At 47.1% G+C, this 14,391-nt stretch overlaps 1 pseudogene; it reads left to right on the plus strand.

The window, feature by feature from the left end:
* Window positions 1-12,759: 12,759 nt before the first annotated feature.
* On the plus strand, window positions 12,760-12,878 carry LOC148478896 (5S ribosomal RNA; annotated as a pseudogene).
* Window positions 12,879-14,391: the final 1,513 nt, after the last annotated feature.

Here is a 14,391-nt window from a genome sequence, read left to right on the forward strand (position 1 = left end):
AGTTACAGTTGTGACCATACTGTAGTTTCAATCATTTATTTTATTTGGAAAAAAAAAAATTTATATTAGTTAAACTGCTAAAACCAGTTGTGGTACTGTACATTATGTTGACATTTAAAATGTCGGCAGTTGGAATGTCAACAATAAGATTTTCCTTTCACTTTTACTCTAAGCCTAACCGTAACTTCAGCCCAACCCTAATGTAAACCTAACTCTAAAAGTGATTGTTGACATCCACAATGTTGACAACAAGACCATGTTGATATGTCAACAAACTGAGGCCCTGATTCAGAGCTGGACGCTCTGACAGAGTGCTCGCTCTGAATCAGGGCCGTCCTTCATTTTTAGAGCGGCCTCCTGGACGCTCATATAGCTGTGGGTGACCACCCACAGCTATAGCGAGCGGCCAGGAAGATGGTCGCGATGGTCAAGACCATCGTGACCATCGGGCTTGCGACGAGACCCTTGTGGTAGGGTCTCGTTGCCGCAAGCCCTGGAGTGCTTTCGGCTCTACCAGAGCCGGGAGCACTCCCACTGACATCACTTGTGATGTCAGTGGGGCCGGCCCCAGATGGTAGGCGTTCCCATGGGAACGCCTCCGTCTGGGCAGCCACGCCCCCAGCACGCCTCACTACAAAGGGGGCGTGCTGTCGATGTTGAGTGACAGCACGCCCCCTTTGTAGTGAGACCCGGAGCGACGGCGCGCCCGTCGCTATCCGGTGCTCGCGCATGCGCACGACAGAGCCGCCTCCGTCGTGCGCATGCGCACTGGGCCAACATCGACCCGCTTGCGAGTGCTCAGCGCTCGCAAGCGGGTCTGAATTAGGCCCTGACTGCATACTGCTAAAGCCACCTCTCTAATACAGCAGATACCACTCGAGTTTCATTTAAAAAAAAATAAAGCATAAACAATGGCATTATATAAATAATATATACTCTAGTGACAAATCTATCACAGTTAGCATTAGCAGAGCATTCATAAACAGCCAATCACAAGTGGTTATTTATTGCTAGGGACCATCAATATAATTGAGTATACATCACCTGCCGCTGACCATCTGCACATGAGTCATCTTTGTGTTGGTCTGCATCTGTTCACCCTTACAGTACTTAGCCTGTGGTAAAACACAGTGCTGTAACAGAGCTTCCGAGCACCCTGTGCCAACCCCGCCCCCTCAGCACATGACGTCATGATGTTGTGCAGAGGGGGTGAGGCCGGGAAGTGCAGCACTGCCAGGAGAGCCTCAGGACACTCCGTGCGGCTCTACTTACAGGTGGCAGGGTACAAGGCATGCTCGGAACATCCAAGGGAGCGCCTGAAGGCACTGCCGCAGTGATCCTGGCTGCAGGGTGCCATTCCAGGCACCCTGCCAGTCAGAAGTAAGGGCTGCCCACAGGCCGCTGCACTCTGCAGTGGGAGCGGTCACACACCACTAGTTATGACCCTAGTTATCTCCCAGGCACAGGCAGCTGCAGTCAGGGGCAGATTGGGAATTTAAAGTGGCCCTGGAAAAAAATCCTGAAAGTGGCCCTATATGCGTGCGCCGCGTGCCCAGAAAAGTGGGTGTGGTCTTGTGGCAAAGGAGTGGCCTCGTGTGAAATGCCGTGCCCATAAGCCACTCGCCTTGTGTTTTATCATGCTGGGGGCTTGCCCACCACTTTGGGAGCTGATGGATATGCCCCCAGTCCCTCTCTCCAGTTAATAAACACAGGAGCATGTGAATACGTATTTTCAGGCCTGTATGATCTCTTTGCAACGGGGAACCTCAGAAGAAATTGATAATTCCTGGACAGGCAGTGACTTGAGTCGGTATTCACTATTCATGCAGGAGATCACATGGTCTGGAAGCCGCCTGTTTGTGTGGTAATAAAGCCAATGTCATCAACATTATTATTATTATTATTATTACCAGTTATTTATATAGCGCACACATATTCCGCAGCGCTTTACAGAGAATATTCGGCCATTCACATCCGTCCCTGCCCCAGTGGAGCTTACAGTCTATATTCCCTACTACATGCGCACACACATACACACAAACTAGGGGTAATTTTTGTCGGGATCCATTTAACCTACCAGTATATTTTTGGATCAACATGCAACAGAGGTTCAACCAGTTAATACATAGGAGCCGGAGTTTTGGGGAAGGGCAAAATGTGAGTTTCCCTGATCAAACAATTTTATATTAATAAAATATATTTGCTAATTTGGTACCATTTGTACCAGTAATATGGTTTATTTAGAATTCATTACTTACTGGAGATACTGTATTATTGTCTCTCAGCCTTTTCTTCTAATCCGACCAGTGGTCCTACCCGTGTGTCTCCAGCACCAACCCCCGTGTGTCTCCAGCACCAACCCCCGTGTGTCCCCAGCACCAACCCCCGTGTGTCCCCAGCACCAACCCCCGTGTGTCTCCAGCACCAACCCCCGTGTGTCTCCAGCAACAACCCCCGTGTGTCTCCAGCACCAACCCCCGTGTGTCTCCAGCACCAACCCCTGTGTGTCTCCAGCACCAACCCCTGTGTGTCTCCAGCACCAACCCCTATGTGTCTCCAGCACCAGCCACCAGCCCTCTTGCATTTCTCCAGCGCCATTTCCTATGTGCTCACAGCCAGCGCCATCTCCTCTGTACCCCCAGCACCATCTCCGGTGTCCCTAGAGTTATCTCTTCTTCCCCAGCGCCATCTACTGTGTCCCCTGCTTCATATCTTCTGTGTCTATTCGGCCCCATACACATGTATCTCCAGCAATACTTACCTTATCTCTCTTCTGTAATGCTGTCTGCAGGTGCCAGTGTGACCGGCATTGGGGCATCTGCCACCCTGCCCACATTACCAGCCCCCATCCTACTGACCATGCACCTAATTTTACGTTACTGTACCCCACATAACCAGCTCCATCTTATTGCATCCCCATATCATAAGCAACCAGTCTTACTGTACCAACATCTCCAACCCCCTTTTACTACAACCCGTTTACCATGCACCCACTCTTACTGTACAAACATGACCAGTCCCATCGTACTGTACCCACATCACCATGAACCTAGCTTTACTGAACCCCATGTCATCCTACACCCAGCCATACTGCACCCCATGTCACCCTATACCCAGCCATACTGCACCCCATGTCACCCTATACCCAGCCATACTGAACACCATGACACCCTATACCCAGCTATACTGCACCCCATGTCAACATGCACCCAGCCTACTGTACCTTCATGTCACCCTGCCTTATTGCAAATCCATGTCATCCTGCACCCAGCCTTACTGCACCATAATGGTCACCTCACACCAAGCCATCCGGTACCCAAACATCACCATCCCCTATCTTACGACACCCCATGTCACTCTGCAATCCCAAGTCACCCTGCACCCATCTTACTGCACCCCCACATCACCAGTCCTGATCTTGCTGCACCCCATATCACCATCACCTAGATCTCCAGCCCCCATATAACTGCACAGTGCACACCCACTTTCTTATTAAGCATGTGGGATTATTTCTGTCCCATTCCTGGACCTGCCCCCGCCTAGTCCCCCCAGTGTTTCCTACCTGCTGCTCCTTAGTGGTCTCAAAAGCTTGCAGCCTCCTGGCCACCAGTGCTGAAGCTGTCTGCCCAGGGCTGCAATGTGTGTGTTCATCTTTAGTTTATTTCAGCGCCGGGATCAGCAGCAGCAGAAGGAGCTCCCCAGCCCTCTGTCACTTCCTCTCCGCGGTGGCCCGGCCTCACTTCCGGCACCGATCCCCGCGCTGTGATCGCTCTGCACTGTGGGCCTGATTCAGCAAGGAACGCAGAGGAGAGAACGCACGCACTTGGCCGATGTTTTTGCACTGCGCATGCATCATACTGCACGTGTGCGAACCAGCCAGTGCGATCGGGTTATGGTACACAGACTACACGCAGTGTGTACGCAGACCCCTCCGATATTGATTGACAGGAAGTGCCGTTTGTGGGTGGTGATGGGGGTGGTCAGGCGAATGCAGGCATTATAGCGCCGTTATAGGGGCGTGCATAATTAAGGCAGTGCAGTGTCATACGCAGCCATACCGTAAGCTGTACACAGGAAGCGGCCAAAATCCTGCGGCAGGTCAGGTCAACCACTATTGTGCATATGGGTCCGAAGGTTCTCGATGTTACCGATCTTTACACTATCTTGCGTACTGATCAGGCTGTGAGTAAAGGGAGATGGGCGGCTTAATATGGGGCTGGGCATCTGCATCTTGTGCTGCGGTCTCCGTGCGTATGCATTGATTAGCAGATTCTCGCAGCGGACGGGTGCGTGCGTCTGCTAGCGTGTGTTCCTTGCTGAATCAGGCCCTGTGTGCAGGAGCGACCTGGCAGAGGCTGCAGTGCCAGAGCAGGGACATGAGAGAGTGTAGGCACTGACCGGCCGGGGGCTGACCAGGTTTTACCCATGTCAAGGTGTTGTGTATTCATGGGGATATTGAGAAGTGCCCACGTGTGCATCGACCACTATTAATATAAGGCCGGTCATTGAAAGTGGTAGCAGTGGTGACAACCAGACCACCTTTTCTGCTAATCCTGGGCCAGGATTTCCCGTTGCTGCAGGAGGTGCTTACTTGGCATGACGACGGTAAATGACCAGCAGCTGAGGTAAGCCAGGAGCTGAGGATCATGGGTGACCAGAGCCTAGTGACCATGAAAGCTTCCTTAGTCAGTGAGCTACAGGAGTAAACAGAGACTGAGGCCCAGTGATCCCCTGTTGGTGAGCAAGTGTCTTTAAAGGACTTTGGCAGAGACCAACAGACCGATAGAAATCTGGTTTTATGCCTTTGCCATTAATTTTTACCACATTTTCAAAGTGGTTGCGGCCTTGCCACCAGAAGATGTACCATATTTTATTTTGAAAAATGATTTGCTGTACTGTGTAACCTCTTTGCAGGGTAAAAGGGTAGATCAGTTATTAGTTCCCCGGAAACACGAGCAGTTGGTATTCGGGGTGGCACACACGCATCTGTAGGGTGGCCATGTAGGGGAGGAGAAAACTCTCCAGTGCATACAACTAGATTCTTTTGTCCTGGTATTCATGCTGCAGTAAAGAAATTTTGTCAGGCATGCCCAGTATGTCAAAAGACAGCACCCCAGCCAGAGTTTAGGGCACCCCTGATTCCTCTTCCTGTCATTTCAGTGCCTTTTGAGAGAATTGGCATGGACCTGATAGGGCCGGTGAAAAAATCTGCTCGAGGGCATTAATACATACTGGTAGTAGTGGATTATGCCACCCGATACCCTGAGGCCATACCACTACGAAATACGAAATCTAGTACCATTGCCCGGGAATTGTTGACAATGTACACCCGCTTGGGAATACCAAAGGAGGTCTTAACAGTACAAGGTACCCCTTTTCTCTCTAAACTAATGAAAGACTTGTGCCGGCTGTTAAAGGTGGATAGGATTACTATCTCAGTTTACCACCCGCAAACGGATGGCCTAGTCGAACGGTGTCTGAGGAAAAGCGAGATTGAGACTTACTCCTACCCTATTTAATGTTTGCAGTGCGAGATGTACCCTAATCCTCTACGGCATTTAGGGGTCTAGTTACTAAGCAGTGATAAGAGACAGAGTGAAAAGTGATAAGTCTGTGATAAGGTGCCAGCCAATCAGCTCCCAGCTGTCATCTCACAGGCTGTGTTTCCTAACACTGCTTAGTAACTAGACCTTAGTCCTTTTGAACTCTTCTATGGGAGGCAACCTAGAGGGATTTTAGACCTGTTGAAAGAGGGGTGGGAACAACAGTCATGCCAAGAGCAAAACATCGATCAGTTTGTGGCCAAATTGTATGGCCGTTTAACAAATTGCACCACTCCTGAACGAGCACATGGGTAGAGCACAGCAGCGTCAAAAACATCATTATGACTGGTCTTTTAAACCGGAAGACAGGGTACTGGTTCTGGTGCCCACCAGTGAAAGCAAAATGTATGCCCAGTGGCGAGGCCCTTGGGGAAGTCATAGAGGCAGTGGGACCTGTTAATTATAGGGTTCGACAAGAAGGTGGAAGGAGGTGCAAATCTACCATGTAAACCTGTTAAAATCCTGAAAAGAGAGCGCTGGTCAGCCCCTCTTTGGTCGCCAGGAAAACCCCGGAATGTCAGGTACCCATTGAGAATACCCTTAATCTTAGCCAGAAACAGGAGGTGGTGAGTTTAGTAGCACGACACCAAGATGTGTTCTCTGCCATTCTGGGGAAAACCCAAATTATCCAGCATGATATAGTTACTCCCTCCCGGGATGGTAATGAAACAGAGGGCCATACCATATACCCGAGACAAAGCAGGCAGCGATCAAACAGGAAGTAGAGGAGATGCTGCTCTTAAGGGTCATAGAGGAATCAAATAGCGAATGGAATAATCCCATTGTTTTAGTGCATGTGGGATTGAAGCTTTCAGGTGCTTCAAGATTCTGCAATGATTTTCTCAAATTAAATAAAGTTTTGCAGTTTGATTCATACCCTATGCCCCGGGTGGATGAACTGGTGGAGAATCTAGCAACAGCCAGTATCTCACCACCCCTAGATTTGACAAAAGGGCAGGGGCCGGATTAATAATGGGATGGGTTGAGCTGCAGCTCAGGCCCACCATGGAAATAGGCCCACAGTATCTGCTGGCAGTGATATTTATTTTTCCTCCCAGCTGCTGTGTGGTGTTAATGGCCCCCACTGAGAGTCCGCTGTGCCACTTTCGCTATCCCCATCCTCTCCAGTCGTCCACTTGGGAGATCTAGGCATATCTACCATGGCGTGGTGCAGTTGCTACTGCTTACTGGGTCCGCACTGCCTCCGAGACCTGCCCTTCCCCTCTGCACCCTGTCATGCCTTCAAACAGAACACAACTGCCTGAGTCTTGTGGGATGAATTGTGTGACGGCCTTCTCCCTGCGATCTCTACCCACTGCCCAGTGCTGGTTTATCAGCAGCAGGGCCCCCACAGTAAGTGGCAGGCTGGGCACTTACTGCATTTGATGCTGGCGGCAGCACCGGTGGCGTTAAAGCGTAATTACAGTTATTTCATTACCTCAGCCTGCCATCCTGACTGTGGTTCTGACTGTAGGAGCACAATGGCTGTGGATTGAACCCAACAGTGACATTATGACATTATAATATAATGTTGAAGATATTATCATGCCTATGGAAGCAACTCCAGCAACTTGCATAAGGTACCAAGTAATCTCTATATATGCAGGGAACTTTCATGTCTATCTATCTATCTATCTGATTGGCTGGAGCTCAGATCTCTCACAATTTTATCTCCCTCCAAGCTCTATTAAATCTCCCCCTTATTGCCAGCGTTGGCGTTAGCGATACAGTGACAGATAGCTGTAAGCTAAGCTTACTGCTGTTTGTTAAATACTGAATGGAGAACATAACCTGCTTAACGAGTGCTAAAGGGGTTATGTCTCATTGGGAAATAGAACCCAGAGTCAGACAGAGACTGAGCACTGCAGAAATCCTTGTGACAGATGGGCCCGGCCTTGGTGGGTACCAAGGATCTTGATAGCGCTTCCCTATATGAGTGATTTATTATAATATTATGACATTTAGAAATGCTGAGTTTTGGGGAAGAATTTATAATTGTAATAAATATATATATATATATATATATATATATAGTCAAATGGCTGGCATTCCACATAAATGCAAAATAAATTACTTGCCTTGGTGCCTTCCTGGAAGTTCAATAGAACACCCACTTACATATGTAGAAAGGGAAAGGCGGCACTCACAGGTCTGATGAAATGAAAGAATCAAACTTGACAACTGTGTCTGCCTTGTTCAACGTTTCAGTCTCACATGACTTTTATCAAGAACACAATGAAAAAAACAAAAACACATACCTTTATAGTGGAATGTCCACAGTGATTGGTGCAGTGTAATGCTCCATGCTGCCGGGGGCCGGAGTCTGACATCATCACTGTGCGTCAGACACTCAGGCATCACACAGGATAAAGCAGTCTGATGCCCCCAGTGGATAGGAGGAAAATGACCACTGTACATCGTGGATATGTGTGAATAGATAGTGAGGCACTGACATGCAGTGCTAAACATGATGAAATGTCAACATCGTGTCACCATATATAATGCAATTTGCAAGGTGTGGGTCAATGCCCACACATCAAAAAATTGAAGAAACAAAGTAACAAAATACAAATCACTCCTATAAAAAGAAGGAACATAAAAACTCCACACCAGTGTTCCTTAATAGTGAATGTGAATAAAGTGAAAATGTAAAACTATTATTCCAAGTGGAAAACAAATAAGAATAATAATAGATATACAAAAGATAATAAAAAATGAAGAAGATATAGATAAAAAAAAACTAAGTATGTAACCATACCGTTATACATAAACGGCAAGTGTACCATCGAAAGGATCCTAAACAGAATATATTGGTGAATACATCTACCAAAACATGTGCTTCAGAATAGGTATATGAGATAAAACGACAAAAAATATATACATGTGTGCCACAGAAATGCAAGGAAATGAATGACTGTAGAATACATCCTAATAAAGAAATTTAGCAAAAGAATCACAAAAGAAGACTTAAAGCAATATAGTCTGTGGTGAAGACTAATCCATGGTATACAAATATGACAACGGTGAGGCTATGAGAAAAAAGGCACATGGAACACAGGAAGACCCAGCAGAGCTAAACCCAAAAAGGTGCTCAGGTAATCACAAATATGACAAAACATGAACATGTGCATAAATGCAAAGATAACTTGGACCACCAAGAGGACATACAGATGACTCAACAGTATTGGAAAAACATGATAGAAAAAATCTTGATAGAAAAAATCAATAGAAAAAATCAATTAGAAAAAAATTTTTTTACAAAAAAATATTATACACAAAATATGTAATTAAAAAGCTCTAAAAAATTGAAAAAGTTGAATATTCTTGTAACTCCAGATGTGCACAAATGTCCAAACAAGGAAATGGCCTAACCAGGAGATAAGCCAGAATTCAAAGGGAACATCTGTGACATATCATATCACTCTCCTGTGTGCTACCTGGGTATATAGGAGACTTCTAAGTAGTACTTACAACACTGGATCTTCCCTGAACATCTCCCATTCAAGTACTAGTCAGGCCCAACACTGCTTGGCTTCCAAGTTCAGCTGAGATTGGGCAAGACCAGTGTGGTATGGTTGTAACAAAATACAACATCTCCCCCAGGGCTACACAGTGATAGACAAGAGGATATTATGTTTTTGTATCTGTCCCTGTACGTGTCCTGGAATAATCTACCTGGTAAAAAAATATATAATTGCATACATATGTGCACATTATGAAATAGGACTGAACGGTCACATGAAGGCACAAATCTAGGAGATAATATGGAGCTCACAAAAAAACAAGAAAAAGATAGAGTCTCGTTTAGTCCAAAAGGAGTAACCGTATTCAATCTATGAATCCATTGAGTTTCTAATTGTAACAACCGCTTCTCATGGTCTCCTCTCTTGTCCATAGGCACAAAGTCAATGATTTTATAGGATAAGGTTGGTAAAGAATGTCTGTTCTGCTTGAAATGACGAGCGACCGGCTGGTCCACTTCTTTTCCCGACAAAGCTTGTCGTATGGCTGTACGATGTTGAGCCATTCTTTCTTTGAATAGCCTGGTTGTTTTCCCAATATACACCAGACTACATGGACATTTGATCATATATACCACGTATTTACTCGTGCAAGTCAAAATATGTCTGATGGGGAACCGTTTGCCAGAATGAGGATGTGTGATGTAATTCCCGGGATCCATATAACTGCAGGTAGTACATCCTGTACATTTATAACAGCCTGGTTTTTTAGTTAAAAAGTGTGTATCCTGGGAAGGAAGTGATTGAGAAACGTCATTGTGCACCAACCAGTCCTTAAGGTTCTTAGCCCTCCTATTGCACATCATGACAGATGAATCATTCAAAAATTTGATGTTGGTATCTGTGTTAATAATTGGCCAGAGATCTTTAGACCTCCTTGAAGAAGGCACCTGTGCCGAAACGCGTTGGAGACCCTCACATCAAACCCGACACCGATCCAGGCTGACCTCCACTAAAGATCCCCATCCCCACCAGGGACCACCAGTGCAGAAAGCTCTCAGCCCACCCACCTGCTGGTCCGCACTGCTCACACCTCCAGTGACCGGCTCCACCCCGGACCAGCCCCTCTCCCCCCCTGCTCCCAGGCGTGCTCAGCAACTCACTCCTGGCCAGGGGTGTCTCCACCGTCGATCCCCATTTCCACGAGGGACCGTCAGTGATAAGAGCATCCCGCACATCCGGCAGCAAGTCCGCCCAGCCAACATCGCCAGTGACCAGCTCCATCCCGGTCACACTTTCCACATCACCCCTCCTCCCTGGCTTTTTTTGAATCAGTATCCCGGGCAGACCACCCCCCAGGGGTGGTCCCAGCACACACGCTGCAACCCAGCCTCCCAGCAGCTCACCCATCCATACCTCTGGCTCCGCACCACCAGCGGCACGACCAAGAGCCAATTTCAGCTGCATACTATGGTCGCTGACCTCCGCAGACCAATCAGAACAGCCGTGCACTTGCAGCACCCCCTTTGTCCGCAGGGCGGATGACGATAGAGGTATCCCTGCTGAGTGATCTCAGAGACGAACAGCTGGCACTGAGATCACTCAGCAGGGATACCTCTATCGTCATCCGCCCTGCGGACAAAGGGGGTGCCCTTGTAATACAAAATATGGGAGATTACAAAAATGAATTATACAGACAATTATTAGACCCTGAGGTTTATCTCAAATTGGACAAAGATCCATCAATACTGTATAAAGCTGAATTAGACGACATACTCTTAGAAGCTGTTTCTAGGAATTGGATTTCCGACTCCACTAGAAAGAATTTACTTGTGGATAAACCTGTGGTACCTTTGATTCATTCACTTCCAAAAGTGCATAAATCTATACAATTACCACCTGGACGACCCATAATTTCAGCAAGAGGCTCACTATACAGCCCCATTTCTAAATTTTTAGATTATTACGTCCAGCCTATGATCATGCAACAACATACGTTTCTTAAGGATACTAACACCCTTCTACAAAAATTGCATAACATGCGGGACCTACCAACTAACTTAGTCCTATGTACCATTGACGTTGCATCACTATACACCAGCATCCCACATCAACAGGGGTTGCAGAGTGTCAAATATTTTCTTGAAAACAACAGTGATTATACCGGTCCTCACATTCCATTTTTCTTGAACCTCTTAGAAAAAACAACATTGACCAGGAACTTTTTCATGTTTGATAACCAGTTTTTTCTTCAATTACGTGGATTGTGCAATGGGGTCATACGTGACCCCCTCCTTTGCTAACATCTACATGTTTAATGTGGAGAACTATTTATTTTTTGACAAGTCTTTTTTTCAACATGTCAAATTTTTCATTAGGTACATAGATGACATATTTGTCTTATGGTCAGGATCACAGGAGGAATTTGTGTCAAGCATGACACAGATCAATTCTATGCACAACTTTATTAAATTCACTTTTGAATGCAGTTCTATCTCTTTGCATTTTCTGGTTGTATTAATTGAGTGGAAAGGAGACAGATTTGAAACCAGAGTCTACCATAAACCTACTGATTGCAACACTCTGTTACATGCCCAGAGCCACCATCCGGTCTCTCTGAAGAAGGGATTACCATTTTTGCAGTTTCTACGCATTAGAAGAATCACCACAGATAAGAATGTAGCTGAATTTGAAATTAATCAGCTGATACAAAAATTTATCAACAGGGGATACACTGCAAAAGAATTGGAAGGTTCAAAAACTAAAGTGATGAATATGACTCAAGAACAGATCTGTACTCAGAAAAATAAAACAAATGATAATAAAAAAATTATGTTTTTTTCTAATACTCATAACACTATGAGTCGCCACATCAATACCACTACTAAAGATCTCTGGCCGATTATTAACACAGATACCAACATAAAATTTTTGAATGATTCATCTGTCATGATGTGCAATAGGAGGGGTAAGAACCTTAAGGACTGGTTAGTGCACAATGACGTTTCTCAATCACTTCCTTCCCAGGATACACACTTTTTAACTAAAAAACCAGGCTGTTATAAATGTACAGGATGTACTACCTGCAGTTATATGGATCCCGGGAATTACATCACACATCCTCATTCTGGCAAACGGTTCCCCATCAGACATATTTTGACTTGCACGAGTAAATACGTGGTATATATGATCAAATGTCCATGTAGTCTGGTGTATATTGGGAAAACAACCAGGCTATTCAAAGAAAGAATAGCTCAACATTGTACAGCCATACGACAAGCTTTGTCGGGAAAAGAAGTGGACCAGCCGGTCGCTCGTCATTTCAAGCAGAACAGACATTCTTTAGCAACCTTATCCTATAAAATCATTGACGTTGTGCCTATGGACAAGAGAGGAGGAGACCATGAGAAGCGGTTGTTACAATTAGAAACTCAATGGATTCATAGATTGAATACGGTTACTCCTTTTGGACTAAACGAGACTCTATCTTTTTCTTGTTTTTTTGTGAGCTCCATATTATCTCCTAGATTTGTGCCTTCATGTGACCGTTCAGTCCTATTTCATAATGTGCACATATGTATGCAATTATATATTTTTTACCAGTTAGATTATTCCAGGACACGTACAGGGACGGATACAAAAACATAATATCCTCATGTCTATAACTGTGTAGCCCTGGGGGAGATGTTGTATTTTGTTACAACCATACCACACTGGTCTTGCCCAATCTCAGCTGAACTTGGCAGCCAAGCAGTGTTGGGCCTGACTAGTACTTGAATGGGAGACCTTCAGGGAAGATCCGGTGTTGTAAGTACTACTTAGAAGTCTCCTATATACCCAGGTAGCACACAGGAGAGTGATATGATATGTCACAGATGCAGTGGCGTAACTAGGGCAGGGCGAGCGGGGTTCGTGCCCTGGGCGCTGTTGGACCGGCGGCACGGGGGGGCGCCGCCGGCCACGGTACCGGCCCGCCTGCCCTAATAGCCAGTGTAGTGCCGACCGCAATGAGTGCGGTCAGCGCTACACATTTGCACAGGACCGGCGCTAGGCTTCCAGCGCCGGTCCTGTGCTGCACGCCTGAGCCCGTTCCCTCCCCCTGAGCGCTTGCCCAATAGCGCTAGGAGGCGGGCTCAGGCTGTGCATAACACACGCATCGCCGCCAGCGCTGGCGGTGATGCGTGTGTTAAACAGCAGCCAATGAGAGTCAGATAGACTCTCATTGACTGCTGCAGCACCCACTGCAAGAGCCGGACTTCCGTTTGGCTCCTGCAGTGGGTAATGGGACTGACGTCATGACGTCAGTCCCATAATGCTGAGCGCGCCAGCCCGGGCGGACTGGCGGGTGGGAGCGGCATCGCGGACAGGAGCAGGAGCAGCGTGGAATCAGGTAAGTATATTTTTATATATATTTATTTATTTTTTAACCTATCTGCACAATGGGGGAGGGGTTGGCTACTACTGGGGGGACCTCTACTGGGGGAGGTGTGGCTACTACTGGGGGTGCCATTGGGAGGACCTCTACTGGGGGGGCTACTCTACTGGGGACTACTACTTGGGGGGGACTACCACTGGGGGCATTCTAAAAGGGGCCTATTACTAGAGGCACTGCACTCGGGGGACCACTACTGGGGGCAATAATAGGAAGGGCCACTACAGGGACCACTGGATAGGGGGGGGTCACTACTGGGAGCCTGCATCAGGGGGACCACTACTGGGGGCACTGCATGGGAGGGGGGGACACTACTGCTGGGGGCACTATATAAGGGGCTTACAGCTAGGGGCACTGCGGGGACCACTACAGGGGGCACTAGATAGGGGGGATCACTACAGGGTGCCTGCATAAGGGGACCACTACTGGGAAAACTGCATGGAGGGGACTACTACTGGGGGCACCATATAAAGGGCACTGCATAAGGGGATACCGCTACTGGGTGCACTGCATTGTGGGGACTGCTACTGGAGGCACTGCATAAGGGGGAACACTACGTGGGGCACTGCATTTGGGGGGGCCACTACTGGGGGTACTGAGTAAGGGGAACTAATTGGGGGCTGTATAAGAGGGACCACTACTGGGGATACTGTATAAGGGGCACTACTATGGGCCTGCATGAGAGGGACCACAACTGCATACTGGGGGCACTGTATAAGGGGTACTACTGGGGTTAAGGTGCATATGGATAGGAATGTTCAGTTTGAAAATAAAGGGGTGTGTCATGTTGACACGCCCCATTTTTAAGTGACCACGCCCATTTTTTTTGCCGCGCGCGCACATGGGGGGTGGGAGGGCTCCCTTTTCAAATTTGCCCTGGGCTCCAAATACCCTA

Source organism: Taudactylus pleione, unplaced genomic scaffold, assembly GCF_031769625.1.
Source record: "Taudactylus pleione unplaced genomic scaffold, aTauple2 ptg000647l, whole genome shotgun sequence".
NCBI lineage: Eukaryota > Metazoa > Chordata > Amphibia > Anura > Myobatrachidae > Taudactylus > Taudactylus pleione.